The following is a 16,779-nucleotide window of genomic DNA, read 5'->3' on the forward strand; positions in this document are numbered from 1 at the left end:
TTGCAGTTCTATTAAAAATAATGTCACTTGTATAAATGAAGTACAAAACATTACAAAGCTAGAATATAGTAAAACCAAAATATAGATTTTAGTTAATATGGAGAATTCAGGAATAGAGTGAAACCAAAATATAGATTTTAATTAACACAGAGACTAGAGGAACATGGTAAAATGTAAATATATATTTTAGTTAATGCAGCGAATTAGAAAATAGGGTAAAACAAAAATATATATTTCAGTTAATACAGAGGATTGGAAAGTACATTGAATGGAAAATAAAATCTATTTGAATTTCCATCTCCTTTTAATACAAGCAGCTGGATCAAACAGTACCATACCATGGAATCAGCACTAAACTTGTTTTCTTAAACTTTCTCACTTCATCACTTATGATTTTCCAATTCAAATTTTACAGCAAGAGTAATCACCAGTGAAACATATTCTCCTTCTTGATCAGAGCATATAGACTTCACGTTAGGAAGGTTTTGATCTTAGAGTCACAGAAATACAGATCCAGAGGCTATGTTCTACGATGAATATAGATTTCCAGCTTCAAGACTGTTCATGTATATTCATATAACAGAGAGAGTTGGGGTCATAGTTACATACAAAGAAAGAATGTAGTTTCAATACCAACTTATACAGATTTCGAGTTGCAGTTCCAAGAGATAGCACAAAAATTATAACTAGAAGCCAGAACTGACCCCTGGCATGGAAGAAAACTATATGAATTGACTGCACTGGAACTGCACTGTGTGAGTATTATTGTTACAGGGCTGTCTAACTATCAAGGGAGTCTAACTATCGAGTGAGTCTAACTATTGAGTGAGTCTAACTATTGAAGGAGTCTAACTATCGAGGGAGTCTAACTATTGAGGGAGTCTAACTATTGAGGGAGTCCATGGCTCTATTCCAACACCATGTAGAGAGTAGTACAGGGGAAGATTTCCAAACAGACAATCCAGCAGAATGTTGTGGTGGGGGCATCAACAAGATGAAAGACACTCGTTGGTTTGTTCAAAACATGTTAGTCTTCCCGTGGAAAGAACAGTTCATGATCAAAGGTTTGTAGATCCCATGTTCCTAAGCCTAGGACTATGTGCTGTACCATTTTCTAAGGCTTTGCAAAGGCTCAAAACATAATAGGATACTGTCCCAGTTATAGCTGCCATAGTATATCAACTGGGGTGACAACTGTGTATTTGGGATGGTAACTTTGCACATTTAATTTTGTACATACCATAGAGTCATTTCCTTTATTTCTAAAAGGCCTTTGACAATTTCCGAAAAGGTCTTTGGCAAGATGCCGCACATGAGGCTGCTGCATAAGATAAGGATGTATGGTGTTAGGGGTAGAGTATTAGCGTGGATAGAGGATTGGTTGACTGACAGGAAGCAAAGAGTGGGGGATAAATGAGTGCTATTCTGGCTGGCAATCAGTGACTAGTGGTGTGCCTCAGGGATCAGTGTGGGGACCACAATTATTTACAATTTATATAGATAATTTGGAGTTGGATCCACGTGTACGGTGTCAAAATTCACCGATGACACTAAGATGAATGGCAGAGCAAAGTGTGCAGAGGACTGTGAAACTTTACAAAGGAACATAGATACATTGAGTGAGTGGGCAAAGGTCTGGCAGATGGAATAGAATGTTAGTAAATGTGAAGTCATCCATTTTAGTAGAAGTAACAGTAAAATAGATTATTACTTGAATGATAAAAAGTTGCAGCATGCTGCTATGCAGAGGGACCTGGGTGTCTTTGCGCATGAATCACAGAAGGCTGGTCTGCAGGTAGAACAGGAAATTAGGAGGGCAAATGGAATTTTGTTCTTCATTACTAAAGGGCTTGAGTTTAAAAGTAAGGAGGTTATGTTGCAGCTGTACAGGGAGCTGGTGAGGCCACACCTGGAGTACTGTGTACAGATTTGGTCTCCTTACTTGAGAAAGGATGTACTGGCACTGGAGGGGGTGCAGAGGAGGTTCACTGGGTTGATTCCAGAGTTGAGGGGATTGGCGTATGAGGAGAGACTGAGTAGACTGGGATTATATTCATTGGAATTTAGAAGAATGAGGGGGTGGTCTTATAGAAACGCATAAAAGTATGAAGGGAATTAATAAAATAGAATTAGAGAGGATGTTTCCACTGGCAGGTGAGACTAGGACAAGAGGGCTAGGCCTCATGATTAGAGGAAGCAGGTTTAGACCTGAACTGAGAAGGAATTTCTTGCCCCCGAGGGTTGTTAATCGATGGAATTCCTCGGCCAAGAAAGTAGTTGATGCTACTTCAGTAATTACTTTTAAAGCTAATGCAGATACTTTTTTGATATGGTGAAAACGCAGGTAAGTGGAGCTGAGTCCTTGATAAAGATCAGCCATGATCTTATTAAATGGCAGAGCAGGCTCAAAGGGTCAGACGGCCTACTCCTGCTCCTAGTTCTGATCTTCGTATGTTCTTATACAGAATGGAAACAGACCCTTCAGTCCAACCAGTCCATTCCAAACATAATCCCAAACTAAACTAGTCCCACCTGCCTGCTCCTGGCCCATATCCCTCCAAATGTTCCGATTCAGGTATCTATCAAAATGTTTTTTTTTAAATCATGTGATTTCCCAGAGTGGCAGATGGTGAATGAACAGAATGTGAATTGGGTTGCACATTCTGTGATGTCAGTTTGGGGAGGGTGAATAATTGGAGATGTTACCGGGTGCTGCAGGTTCCACACTCAAATAGTTTATTGATTATTAGAGGACTCGATGGTTACAAAGATAGGGCAAGAAAGGGCAAGAAAGTGGAGGTGAGGAATGTCCACCATGATCAGCCATGATCCTATTGAATGTTGGAGATGGCTTGAAGGGCCGAATGGCCAACTTCTGTTCATATTTCTTATGGTCTAATGGTTTAAGAGCCACTTAAAGCCAATCAATCAAAGCCATTGGGATTTGGCAGCCAGTATCCAGGACCCCACAGAACTCCCTGAAGTGGACATTCAGTGCCGGCACAGGGAGCAAGTGCTTCTGACAGGACTGAAGGCCCCCCCCCCACCTTTCTCTTGGGTGTTTCACCAACCAGAGACCACCCTCTGGGTAGGTTCCTTCTTCACTCTCCCACAGTAGTAATCTGAATACAAAAGCCATTTTCTTCAAAAATAAAAAATATTGGAGAGAAGGCACATACATCTTGACATGTCATCTTCCTAATTTCCCTTCTATTGCACATTGCTGCTGCTGCTGCTGTCAAACCAGTGACCTGGAATGGACCTTGCAGTTTGCACTGTCTCTAATTGGACAGAAATCTCATTCTGTACCATTAATTGGCCACTCTGGGGAAATCACCAAGGAATGATATTTCCCACACTGAGTGGGTGTCTGACAACATTTCAGCTTGATGATTGTTTACAAGCCCTTGAGAAAGATCCTGCTCTAGTTGGCAAGATAGAATAGTGTAGCTCGTTGGATCGTTGGAGTTCTCTGCAATGGAGGCTGATGAACCATAGAATCCCTATAGTGTAGAAAGAGGCCATTCTGCTCATTGAATCTGCACCAACCCTTCGAAGAGCATCCCACACACACCCAGCCCATTACTTTATCCCTGTAACCCCACATTTATCACAACTAATCCACCTAGCTTGTACATCCCTTGATATTATGGACAAGTTGAGGCGGCACGGTGGCACAGTGGTTAGCACTGCTGCCTCACAGCGCCAGAGACCTGGGTCCAATTCCCACCTCAGACAACTGTCTGTGTGGAGTTTGCACGTTCTCCCCGTGTCTGCGTGGGTTTCCTCCAGGTGCTCCGGTTTCCTCCCACAGTCCAAAGATGTGCAGGTCAGGTGAATTGGCCATCCTAAATTGCCCGTAGTGTTAGGTAAGGGGTAAATGTAGGGGTATGGGTGGGTTGCGCTTCGGCGGGGCTGTGTGGACTTGTTGGGCCGAAGGGCCTGTTTCCACACTGTAAGTAATCTAATCTAATCTAAAAGTTCACCATGAACAATTCACCTAACCTTTACCCTTTTGGGGAGACAGAAATCCAAACAAGGAACTTTATTCCCTTCACTGTGTCACAAAGCTGTTCCCTTTATTCTAAAAGTCATTTCTTTTCTCAAGGATACTGTATCCTTGATTTTTCTCAGAGGGGTTGTAAACAGACTGGGCTCTGATGAAAAGGATTTGAGAGGCTTTTTGTTTATATATAAACACATAAGACTTCAGGCCAAAATGGTCATGTTTTAGAAGTGACCAGTATAATGAAAGGGGAGCGGTCAGCTCTCTAGTTGAGTAGTTCAGTCCAGAACTAGTTCAGAGTTCAATAGTGAGCTGTGTGGAAACAAACTCTCTCTCTCTCCTTCTGCCCTTCTAACTTCAACCTGTAAGCATTTGTTCTACCTTTTACTGTTAATTGAGGAGTTTTGCATATTGGGACTGTTGCGTAGATTCGGAACAGCATAATTGAGTCTAGTTTCGATAAACTGAGTTCTGTAGGGGTTCTTTATTCTGTTCTTTGTGTCTCATTGTGTAATTTTGTGAATAAACTGTGGTTTGTTTTAAAACCTGATAGTCAATCTCGCTATCTTACTGTGGGTAATTTTCATGTACATTTACCGAAACAAATTGCAGAGTTACGGTCTGGGCTGCCTGCTTAAGAATATTTTGAGTGGTCTGGCCTAGTCCATAATAAGTGACAGATTGTAATTAGACTTTCCATTATGAATATAGATACAGGAATTTATAATGCAATATACACAAGTGCAAGACATTTAGATATAAATTGTAACTTTAAGGAACATTGCTGTGTTTACCCTAACTGTAATTCAAATGCAATTCGTGGGATGGGAATTGTTTTAAAATGTCCTAAGAGATGTGATAAGGTGGTATACAAAAGCAAGATCATCTTTCTTTATTCAATAAAGTAAATTGTAAGCAGCCTATTTGTCTTTGTCTGTGTGTATAGATCCAGAATACACAGGATTAAAATAACAAGTCTCAGGCAAGTTGAGAGATAATAAGCTGTTTTTCTACGCTAAGAACTAGATACATGAAAATCTCTAAAAGTTGAATAAATATTAATTTCTGTACAGAATATTTCTTGGGTATGCATAATATGTGACCAAATAATAAATGGAACATAACAGGATACATATTATTTGAGGAGAAGAAGCCATCAGTTTGAATGTTGTTTTTGCTTTTATAAGAATAATACTCATCAATATTGGGTAAAAGTTGACTTTGGTTTCAGTGTTAGTCCTCCATCTTTGGTGTGGAGGAACCGGTGTTGGACTGGGGTGGACAAGGTCCGAAGTTACACGACACCAGGTTACAGTCCAACAGGTTTCTTTGAAATCACTAGGTGTTGGAGTGTTGCCATGATGAAGGGGCAATGTTCTGAAAGCATGTGATTTCAGATTAATCTGTTGGAAAAACCAGAAATCGCTGGAAAAGCTCAGCAGCTCTGGCAGCATCCGTGAAGAAGGCCAGCACCCTTCCTTAGAACCGGAAGGGTTCCGAGGAAGGGTCACTCAACCCGAAACGTTAACTCTGATTTCTCTCCACAGATGCTGTCAGACCTGCTGAGCTTTTCCAGCAAATTCTGTTAGGTTTGACATGCTGTCAGTCATTCTTTATCAGTTATCTGCTGATCTGTAGAGGGACGTTCTTTATTTATTGAACTGAAGTCTTGCCTATTAATAGGTTTCCACTCCATGGTGAGATGTTTGCCACTCACCTTTCTTGTGTAACTTTATGCTCTTTCTGCCCACACCATTAGAATCAGCATTGTCTTGCCTGTTTGTTTTTAAATTTTCTGCTAAATTCTCTTCTTTTTTCTCTCCTATGATCATCATTCCTAAATGTCATTGCCCTTTCAAAGGTTTGCAGGTTTGTGGCTGTTATTGATGTTTGTAGCAAAAAAGAAGAAATAGCGTTGACAATGTGTTTTTTAATACTGTCTTAGGAAAGACAGTGGTCGAGTTGATCAGCACCTGGGAATAGTCAGGCTTCTCCAATATAGAAAATATGTTTTGTGGTTGTTTCCTGGGCTTTGTTCCAGGATCAGGGCTGTTCTTCACTATCTTTCATCTACCTTTTGTTTTGATCAGTGCTGTCCTGGGCCTGTTACAAACTGCCATTTTTTGAGACAGAGTGAGACACAGAGAGAGAGAGAGAGAGAGAGAGAGAGAGAGAGAGAGAGAGAGTCACATTAGAGTGATTGAGATGTACAGCAGGGAAACAGACCTTTCAGTCCAACTCGTCCATGTTGACCAGATATCCTAAACAAATCCTGTTGGATTTGCTACCATTTGGCCTGTTTCCCTCCAAACCCTTCCTGTTCACATACCAATCCAAATGCCTTTTAAATGCTGTAATTGTACCAGCCTCTACCACATCCTCTGGCACCTCATTCCATACACGTACCACCCTCTGCGAGAAAAAGTTGCCCCTTAGGTTCCGTTTAAATCTTTCCCCTCTCATCTTAAAACTATGCCCTCTGGTTTTGGACTCCCCTACTGCAGGGAAAAGACATTGGCTATTCACTCTATCCATGCCCCTCATGATTTTATAAATCTCTATTACCTCAGCCTCTGACATGTTAGAGAAAATAGTCCCAGCCTATTCAGCCTCTCTCTGTAGCTCCAACCTGGCAGCATCCTCGTAAATCTTTTTTGAACCCTTTGAAGTTTCGCAACATCCTTCCTACAGCAGGGAGACCAGAACCGATTGCAGTATTCCAAAAGTGGCTGAACCAACGTGCTTCAGTACAGGTTTGTATCCTTTAGTTTTGGTTGTAATTGTAACTTCAGCTCTGAACTCAGACAGATTGATGTGTGACTAATAGAAAAATACTTATCACAACTGCTGTCACCTTTGCAGCTTTTAACATGACTTTACTGCCACCAGTAAATGCCACAGTTGCCATTATTAACTGTTTGTGCCCATTTATTGCCATGATGTGCTTTGTGATTTTCAAATGTTAGTCCATATTAACATATACCACAAAGAGTCAGCTTTTTGAGAAACTGAAAAAGATGTCTAGAAGTTTCTGTACTATTTTCATGGTTGCAATATCATAAGGTGATACAAGTTTTGGTTTTGTACTTATCTATGTTGCTGCACATTACAATACACGTATAGCTAACTCCAGGTGCCACACTGACAGCATTCTACAGAGATCATGACTGAATGTAGGAAGGGTACGTTTATACTGGTACATCGCATTTCAAGACATCATGTCACTGTCGTAAAGATACAGGTTTTCCTGGTCTGGAATCTGGGCCATACCACAACATAATTTCTTCAGAAGTTGACTCTTAAAACAATAACAGCTCCATATTTGCTCCACACACAAGTTAGATTGACTCATTAATAGAATCAAATGCTCTCTTGCTTCATTAAGCTTTGTGGTAATCCATCATTTCATGTCATGTTTCTGATTGTCTGTGTAGATGTTCATCAGCTTTCTCAGTAGCTGCCATATCAGACAACATAATATTTTTGCACCAGCCCAGCTGGATATGAGCAATATGCTCTTCATACTGTCCATGCCCACAATGAGTGAAACCCTGATTTTGGAAACAAGAAGGTAACTCATTAGAACAGCTGGTAATACCACAGAATCTTGCCCACTTTCTGTCTCTTCCATAGGAAGATCTTAGATCAACAGTCCGCACACACTCACTTCCACAAACTGAGGCCCTCAAGTAGTTAACTAATTATCACTTAGGGGTTTAATTAAAATCCACATGGGCTACAATTACTTTGAGTCCATGTTAAGCAAGAAAGAGGTGACTTAACCTGGTGAACCAGTATTGGAAGGCTCACAGTTTGAGAAAGGCAGTATGTTGTATATAATTTAGGGACTGAATATAGCACAGCTGGGTGGCTATTGAGAGGCATTCTACACCCAGCCTGTCTCTCCTGGTAACATCTCCAATCCCAGGAACACTCCTAATCCCATTAAAAAAAACCAATCCCACTCACATCCCCAATCCCAGTAAAAAAAACCAATCCCACTCACACCCCAAACCCAGTAACATCGCCAATCCCAGTAACAAACCCAATCATAGTCACACCCCAAACCCAGTAAGAAACCCAATCCCAGTAACACTCCCAAACCCAGTAACATCTCCAATCCCAGTTACAAATCCAATCCAAGTAACATACTCAATCCCAGTTACATCCCCAAACCCAGTAACATCTCCAACCCAGTAACAAATCCAATCCCAGTAACATCCCCAAACCTTCCTGAAGAAGGGTTTATGCCCGATACGTCGATTCTCCTGCTCCTCGGATGCTGCCTGGCCTGCTGTGTTTTTCCAGCAATACATTTTTCAACTCTGGTACTCCAGCATCTGCAGTCCTCACTTTCTCCCAATCCCAATAACACCCCCAATCCCAGTAACATCTCTAATCCCAGTAACATCTTCATCCCAGTAACACCTCCAATCCCAGTAACATCTCCAATCCCTGTAACAAACCCAATCTCAGTAAACCCCCCAAACCTCGTAACAAACCCAATCTTAGTAAAAACCCCAAACCCAATAACAAACCCAATCCCAGTAGCACATCCAATCCCAGTCACACTATTGAGAGCCAACCCCTGCCCTTGCCTTCCACACCCTGCCTGTCTCTTCCAGTGACATCTCGTATCCCAGTAACACCTCCAACCCCGATAACACCCCCAAACCCAGTAATAAACCCAATTACAGTCACACCCCCAATCCCAGTCACGCCATCAATCCCAGTAACACCTCCAACCCCAGTAACATCTCCAATCCCAGTCATGACATCAATCCCAGTAACACCTAGAAACGTTTCCAATCCTAGAAACGTCGCCAATCTCAGTAACACCCCAATCCCACTAACATCTCGAATCCCAGTAACAATACCAATCCCAGTAGCATCTCCAATCCCAGTAACGTTTCAAATCCCAGTAATACCTCCAATCCTAGAAACATCTCCAATCCCAGTAACACATCCAATCCCACTATCATCTCCAATCCCAGTAACATCTCCAATCCCAGTAACACTCCCACTCCCAGTAACATCTTCAATCCCAGTAACACCTCCCAATCCCAGTAACACCCCCAATCTCAGTAACATCTCCAATCTCAGTAACACCGCCAATCCCAGTAACATCTCCAATCCCAGTAACAGCTCCAATCCCAGTAACATCTTCAATCCCAGTAACATCTCCAATCTCAGAAACACTGCCAATCACAGTAATAACTTCAATCCCAGTAACACCCCCAATCCCAGTAATATTGCCAATCCCAGTAACACCTCCAATCCCAGTAACATCTCGTATCCCAGTAACACCGCCAATCCCAGTATCATCTCCAATTGCAGTAACATCTCCAATCTCAGAAACACCGCCAATCACAGTAATAACTTCAATCCTAGTAACACCAACAATCCCAGTAACATCTCCAATCCCAGTAACATCTCCAATCCCAGTAACATCTCATATCCCAGTTACACCGCCAATCACAGTAACATCTCCAATCACAGTAATACCTCCAATCTCAGTCACATTTCCAATCCTAGTAACACCCTCAATCCCAGTAATGCCCCCAAACCCAGTAACACCTCCAAACACAGTAATGTCTCCAATCCTAGTAACACCCCAATCCCAGTCACACCCCCAGTCCAAGTAACAGTCCCAATCCCAGTAACATCTTCAGTCCCAGTAACACGTCCAATCCTAGTCACACCGTCAATCCCAGTAACACTCCCAATCCCAGTAACATCTTCAGTCCCAGTAACACCTCCAATCCTAGTAACACCGTCAATCCCAGTAACACCCACAATCCCAGTGACACACCCAATCCCAGTAATACACTTAATCCCACTAAAACCCACAATCACTGTAACACCCCCAATCCTAATAACACCCCAATCCCAGTAAAGTCTCCAATCCCAGAAACACCTCCAATCCCAGTAACATCTCCAATCCCAGTCACATCTCCAATCCTAGTAACACCGTCAATCTCAGTAACACCCACAATCCCAGTAACATCTCCAGTGGATACAGTTCCAAACTGCTCCACATTCCTTCTTCATGAGATAAGCCTTCATTCCAGGAGATTGAGTAAAGTAAACCTTCTCTGAACTGCCTGTAACACAATTTTACCTGGTATCTTAAATCCACCTTCCTTCTGGATGTAGGTTTGCTCACTGAGCTTCCTTCCCCACAGCAGTTGAATCGGATTTGATTTGATTTATTGTAGTCACATGTGCCTAACTACAGTGAAAAGCTTTGTTTTGTAAGGAGTATAGGCAGATCATAGCAAACAAGGACATGCAGATCATAAGGTGCTTAGACAGAGCAAGGCATACAGGGTTACACTGCACAAGCGGTGAGCAAAATACGATCAATATTATCTGAAGTTAGCGAGTCCAATCAAGCCATTCCATATCAGATCCACTTATGGAGATGTAAATGTTGACTTGTTCTCCTCACATGGTGAAGTGGGGACCATGCCACGAACAGTAGGGGATGTGGAGAATTTACCAAATTAAATATCACCAACAAGCTGTCCTTGAACATGTTGGTGTGTATATTCAAGTTTCTGTATCCTCTACCTGACAGAAGAGGCTGTGGGAGAGCATTACCAGGGTGGGAGGGGTCTTTGATGATATTGGCAGCCTTTCCATGGCAACGAGAATTGTAAGTGGAGTCTATCGATGGGAGGTTGGCTTTTGTCATGGCCTGGGCTGTGCACACCACCTTCTAGGCAGCGCAGTTGCTGTACCAGACCATTATACATCCGGACAGTATGCTTTCAATGGTGCATCCGCAGAAGTTGGTGAGGGTCCTTATGGACTTGCCTTTTCCCTGATCGCTCAAGGACAACCTTGAGGGTCTCTGGCTGTGCTCTTCTGCCAACGCAACAATTACTGGTTATGGTTAATTTGGTAAACTCTCCACATCGCCTACTGTTAGTGGCATGGTCCCCACTTTACCATGTGAGGAGAACAAGTCAACATTAACACCTCCATAAGTGGATCTGATATGGAATGATACACTGATATAACCATTTGGATTACATTAATGTGGTGAACTCTGTTTAAAGAAGCTTGGTTGACCATTTATAAAGTTTAGATTTGGCAAACATGGTCATTTCTTCGGCCACCACTGTGATTAAATAAGATTAATTCAAAGACTCTTTAACCTTGTCGACTTGGATTGATGCTACAAAATTCAGTGATAACGCATCTCTGTTTGATAGCACACGTTTTACTGGAGCAGTCCCATGGTAGCAGTGTAACCAGTACAAAAGATCAGTGAGCTTTAACTGTGTTCAGTACAATTTGATCTTTTGTATGAATTTGAAAAGGATTCTGCTAAAAGCAGATCTTGCCCACACAACCAGAAATAATCCCAAGGTGAGCTCATCACCATTCAGAGTTTCTGCTCATTATATTCCTGCAGGAACAGGAACGCTCCAAACATTACACTGGAATGTTTGGATTCAAGGTGACCAAGAAATGGGTTTTGAAAGCTTTTGGTTGAAAATGCACTCATGTATTCACTGTTATATATCAATATACCCATAAAATAATTCCATATGCTTTCTAAATTTACTGATGACTCAAAGAAAGACAGCTTCAGGAAGAGGTATTAAAATTCTATGAAGAGATAAAAGTAGGTTAAGTGGGTGGGCAGAAATATGGCAGATGGAATGTAATGTGGGGAAGCTTTGGCTGAAATAATCTGTCTGCTGTTTAAATGGGGACATGTGGCAGAACTCTGTCACCAGGAGGGATCTGGTTATCCAGGTCTGTGAATCACAGAAGGTTGGTATGCAGGTGCAGGAAATGATTAAGGAAATGTGAAGTAAGATTTAGACTTGGGTTTTAATGTCATGTGTACTCAAGTACAGAGTATAGGAATACAGCGGAAAATGTGAAATGTCACCACATACGGCACCATCTTAAGTACAATGTACTTAGGTACAAAATCTTAGTTACAGAAATAGAAAAATAAAGAAACAAGTTAAAATGTTCCACACTACAGTTTTCTTAGTATAAAAGTAGAAAAGTAAAGAAATAGAATCAAACATTGCAGTCATTTCTTAAGCCATGGACCTGCAGATGCTCAAAGCTGGGCTTTCCCCAAGAGGGGTTGCTTCCACTACGCTCCCCCCACCCTGCCCTAGACTGAGACCCATCCCATGTCTGTCCCTACTTTCACCGCTGGTCACTGCTGCTGACCTCTATCAGGCTCTTTATTAATTGGAAAATGGAATATGAACTCTTTCTATTTGCACAAGTTCATGAAAGGTTTTGCACCTGGTGATGTACATGTAGGTTTGAGCAAAAGCTCAATGGACATAAAATACTTTTCAAAATGGACACATGTTGCACTTTGGATTTAATACAAAGCAGCAACTTTGCTCTAACATGAAAATATTGCCAGAAAATGTTGTCTTTTCTGCAGAATTATCACGCCCTGTTTCATATGCACAATTTAAATACAGAGTACACTGCTCCAGAGAAAAGGATGCTACTGAAGTGAATTTAGAATTAACTATGGTATAGAACAGTGCAGAGAGGATTGTAAGTGAGTTTGATGTCAGTGTCATTGTCATTGTCTAATTTATTTGGTGTTCTTTAGCTATACTCTGAATCACACAGCGTGATCTTTCTGATGAGAAAAAACAGATAGAACAAGATCACTCATATGACTTCACTTTTTGGGGGAATGGTTGACTATTTTACACATACTTGTGGTAGTTCATAAATAATGAAAAATACTGGTACCTTGTGATTCTGATATTGCAATAAGCCCCTTCCAGACAAAATGGATCATGTTCAATGTCCCCTTTCTCAGTAACAATTTGGGTAAAATATACTTTAATACAAACTGTTCACATTTTAGCTAATGAGTGTTGGTTTCAGAAAGTAATTTAATTGGCTGAGATATCAGAAACACACACACACACACACACACACACTCTCATACATACACATGCATGCACAGACCCACTCAGTCTCTCTGTCTCACACACACACTCTCTCACACACTCTCACACTCATACACTCATACACACATACACACACACTCTCACACAGTTTCAAACACACACATGCTGTGGGATATTGCATTGGGGCACATACCACTGAGTCATAACTAAGCTGAATACTCTTAACAATAAAAGTCATGATTTGGAGATGCCACTGTTGGACTAGGGTGCACAATGTTAAAAGTCACACAACACCACGTTATAGTCCAACAGGTTTAATTGGAAGCACACTTGCTTTCGGAGTGCTGCTCCTTCGTCAGGTGATTGTGGATGCAACCTGATGAAGGAGCTGCGCTCCAAAAGCTAGTGCTTCTAATTAAACCTGTTGGACTATTTTGTGTGATTTTTAACTTAACAATAAAGATTTTGAAGTTTGATCAAAATGCTACAATACCTGAAAACCCTCCAAAATCCTAGAAGACTAATGAAACCTTTCATACTAACACCCATAAAATCTCATGTGATAATCAATTGAAAATATTCGGTTGGATTTTTCTTAACACACCCCTAAAAGGCTGAATGGAAGTTCCACTGGCCGTAACACCTCTGGTATGACCCAGCATTAATTCTCAGCAAGGGCTTATTCACATTCATTGTGGAATTCTGGTAGAATTCCAAACAGCAGACAAGAGCTCCTCAACAAGAAAGGACCATGAAGCTGAATCTTCAGTGAATTGCCGATACAGCATCAGAAGAGGGAAGAAAGCACCATAACTGAGACGCAGGATCTGAATGAAAGTAAAATACTGCAGTTGCTGAAGATCCGAAATAAAAGCAGAAACTTCAGGAGAAACCCAACAGCTTTGGTAGCATTTATAGAGAGAGAGAGAGAGAGAAAAAAGAGGGTGTTTGCTCCCAAATTCTTAAGAAGACTCACATCAGACTCAATGCATTAACTCTGTTTCTCTCAACAGATAACGCCAGACCTGCAGAGTCTCTCCAGCACTTTCAGTCTTTAACCATGGGACTAAAAGTTCTATCTGATCCTGAGGACGACACAGGAGAGTTGGAGGGACATAAAGCCATAACAAGAAACAGCAACAGAAATTGCTGGTGAAGCTTAGCAGCCCTGGCACATCTGTGGAAGAAAGCAAAGTTAACCTTTCAAGTCCAGTGACTCTTCATCAACTATAACAAGAGCCTCTATATCATATTCAATGCATTTGGGGCTTGACCTACCCTGTCCCTGGTCCATTGCCAATGGTTCACCATGGTCTTAGAAACTGACAAGTATTGGTACCGATAGGAGGGAAATCTTTGAAATGCACATTAATTTCCGGGTTAGTGTCATTTTGCAAATCAACATCATTAACTAAAAGCTGTGCAGGACCAGTCACTGAAATACTTTGGCTACAAGAACAGTTCTGTGGTTAGGAAGTTTGCAAGAGTTACTCACTGCCTCTGTCCCCAATGCCTATCCACCATCTCTAAGGCATAAATCAGGATTATGATTGAATACTCTCTGGTTGCCTGGATGAGTACAGGTCTAACAGTATTCAAGAAGCTTAACACCATCATTTTTATAAATGACTTGGATGAAGAAGTAGAAGGGTGGATTAGTAAGTTTGCCGATGACACACATGTTGGTGGTGTTGTAGATAGTGTTGAAGGCTGTTGCAGGCTACAAGACATTGACAGGATGCAGAGCTGGGCTGAGAAGTGGCAGATGGAGTTCAACCTGGACAGAGCAGCCTGTTTGACATGTACCGCATCTGCCACCTTTAACATCCACTCCCTCCCCACTGACACTCTATAGCAGCAGTGTCTACCATCTGCAAGATGCACTGCAGAAATTTACCAAAGATCCTCAGACAGCACCTTCCAAACCCACAACCACTTCCATCCAGAAGGACAAGGGCAGCAGATATACCGGAATACATTCAAGCAAAAGGACATTTAAGATGATAAACATCCTATTCATAAATAACTATTGACTAATTACTGAAGTCCATAAATAGTGTTTATTTAAAGTATTCAACATCATTAACACATAGACATAGTGAAATAGCGTAAAAAAAAATCACTGCTAGTCATTTAATCTCTTAGTAGAGTTTTAAATTAGCGTTTGTAAAACTTACATTCATTTTGTTACAGCTGATGTAATATAAAATATATTTTCTTTGTTGTTTAGGCATCCTGTTGAATGCGTCCATTCTAAGCCAGCAACCAATTTCAGCAGAAAATGTGCATTTCCATTCTTTTGTGACTCAGCAGTATAGAGCATAGGACATAGAACAATACAGTACAGTACAGGATCCAGGATGTTCTGCTGAGTATTTATCTTAATCTAAGACCAACCTAACCCACACACCCCTCAATTTACTGCTGTCCATGTGCTTGTCCAGCAGTCGCTTAAATGTCCCTAATGTCTCTGGCTCTACTACCACCACTGGCGGTGCATTTCATGCACCCACCATTCTCTGCATAAAGAACCTACCTCGGACATCTTCCCTATAACTTCCTCCAATCACCTTAAAATTATGACCCCTCATGACAGCCATTTCTGCCCTGGGGAAAAGTCTCTGGCTATCTCCTCTATCAAAGCCTCTCATTACCTTGTACACCTCTATCAAGTCACCTCTCTTCCTTCTTCTCTCCAGTGTGAAAAGCCCCAGCTCACTCAACCTCTCTTCATAAGACAAACCCTCCAATCCAGGCAGCATCCTGGTAAATCTCCTCTGCACCCTCTCTAAAGCATCTACATCCTCCCTATAATGAGGTGACCAGAACTGGACACAATATTCCAAGTGTGATCTAACCAGGGTTTTATAGAACTGCAGCAAAACCTCGTGGCTCTTAAACTCAATACCCCTTTAATGAAAGCCAAAACACCATATGCCTTCTTAACATCCCTATCAACTTGAGTGGCGACTTTGAGGGATCTATGTATATGGACTCCAAGAGCCTACTTATCCTCCACACTGCCAAAAGTCCTGTCTTTAACCCTGCATTCAGCACTGAAATTTGATCTTCCAAAATGAATCACTTCACATTTATCCAGGTTGAACTCCATCTGCCACTTCTCAGCCCAGCTCTGCATCATGTCAATGTCTTGTAGCCTGCAACAGCCTTCGACACTATCTACAACACCACCAACATGTGTGTTATAAGCAAACTTACTAATCCACCCATCCACTTCTTCATCCAAGTCATTTATAAAAAACTACAAAGAACAGAGGCCCAAGAACCAATCTCTGCGGGACACCACAGGTCACCGACCTCCAGGCGGAATACTTTCCATCCACTAGCACTTGCTGTCTTCTTTCGGCCAGCCAATTCTGTATCCAGACAGCCACATTTCCCTGTATCCCATGCCTCCTAACATTTTGAATGAGCATCCCATGGGGAAACTTATCAAATACCTTGCTGAAGTCCATATACACCACATCCAAAGCTCGGCCTTCGTCAACCTGCCTCGTCACATCCTCAAAGAACTCAATAAGACTTGTGAGACATGACCTGCCCTTCACAAAGCCATGCTGACTATTTTTAATCAAACTATGTTTATCCAAATAGCCACAAATCCTATCTCTCAGAATCCTTTCCAGTACCTTGCTTACTACAGACGTGAGACTGACTAGTCTATAATTCCCAGTGATTTCCCTATTCCCTTTCTTGAACAGAGAAACAACATTCACTTCCCTCCAATCAACTGGTTTAACTCCTGTAGAGAGTAAGGATACAAAGAGGTGCAGTAATCTCATTCTTCACTTCCCGTAGTAACCTTGGGTATATCTAGTCTGACCCTGGGGACTT

At 41.6% G+C, this 16,779-nt stretch overlaps 1 protein-coding gene across 5 annotated transcripts in view; it reads right to left on the reverse strand.

The window, feature by feature from the left end:
* Positions 1 to 16,779, reverse strand: part of LOC140477509 (sodium/potassium-transporting ATPase subunit beta-1-interacting protein 3-like) — a 451,646-nt gene that overhangs the window by 62,711 nt on the left and 372,156 nt on the right. The window lies entirely within an intron of this gene.

Source organism: Chiloscyllium punctatum, chromosome 5 (assembly GCF_047496795.1).
Source record: "Chiloscyllium punctatum isolate Juve2018m chromosome 5, sChiPun1.3, whole genome shotgun sequence".
Taxonomy (NCBI): Eukaryota; Metazoa; Chordata; class Chondrichthyes; order Orectolobiformes; family Hemiscylliidae; genus Chiloscyllium; species Chiloscyllium punctatum.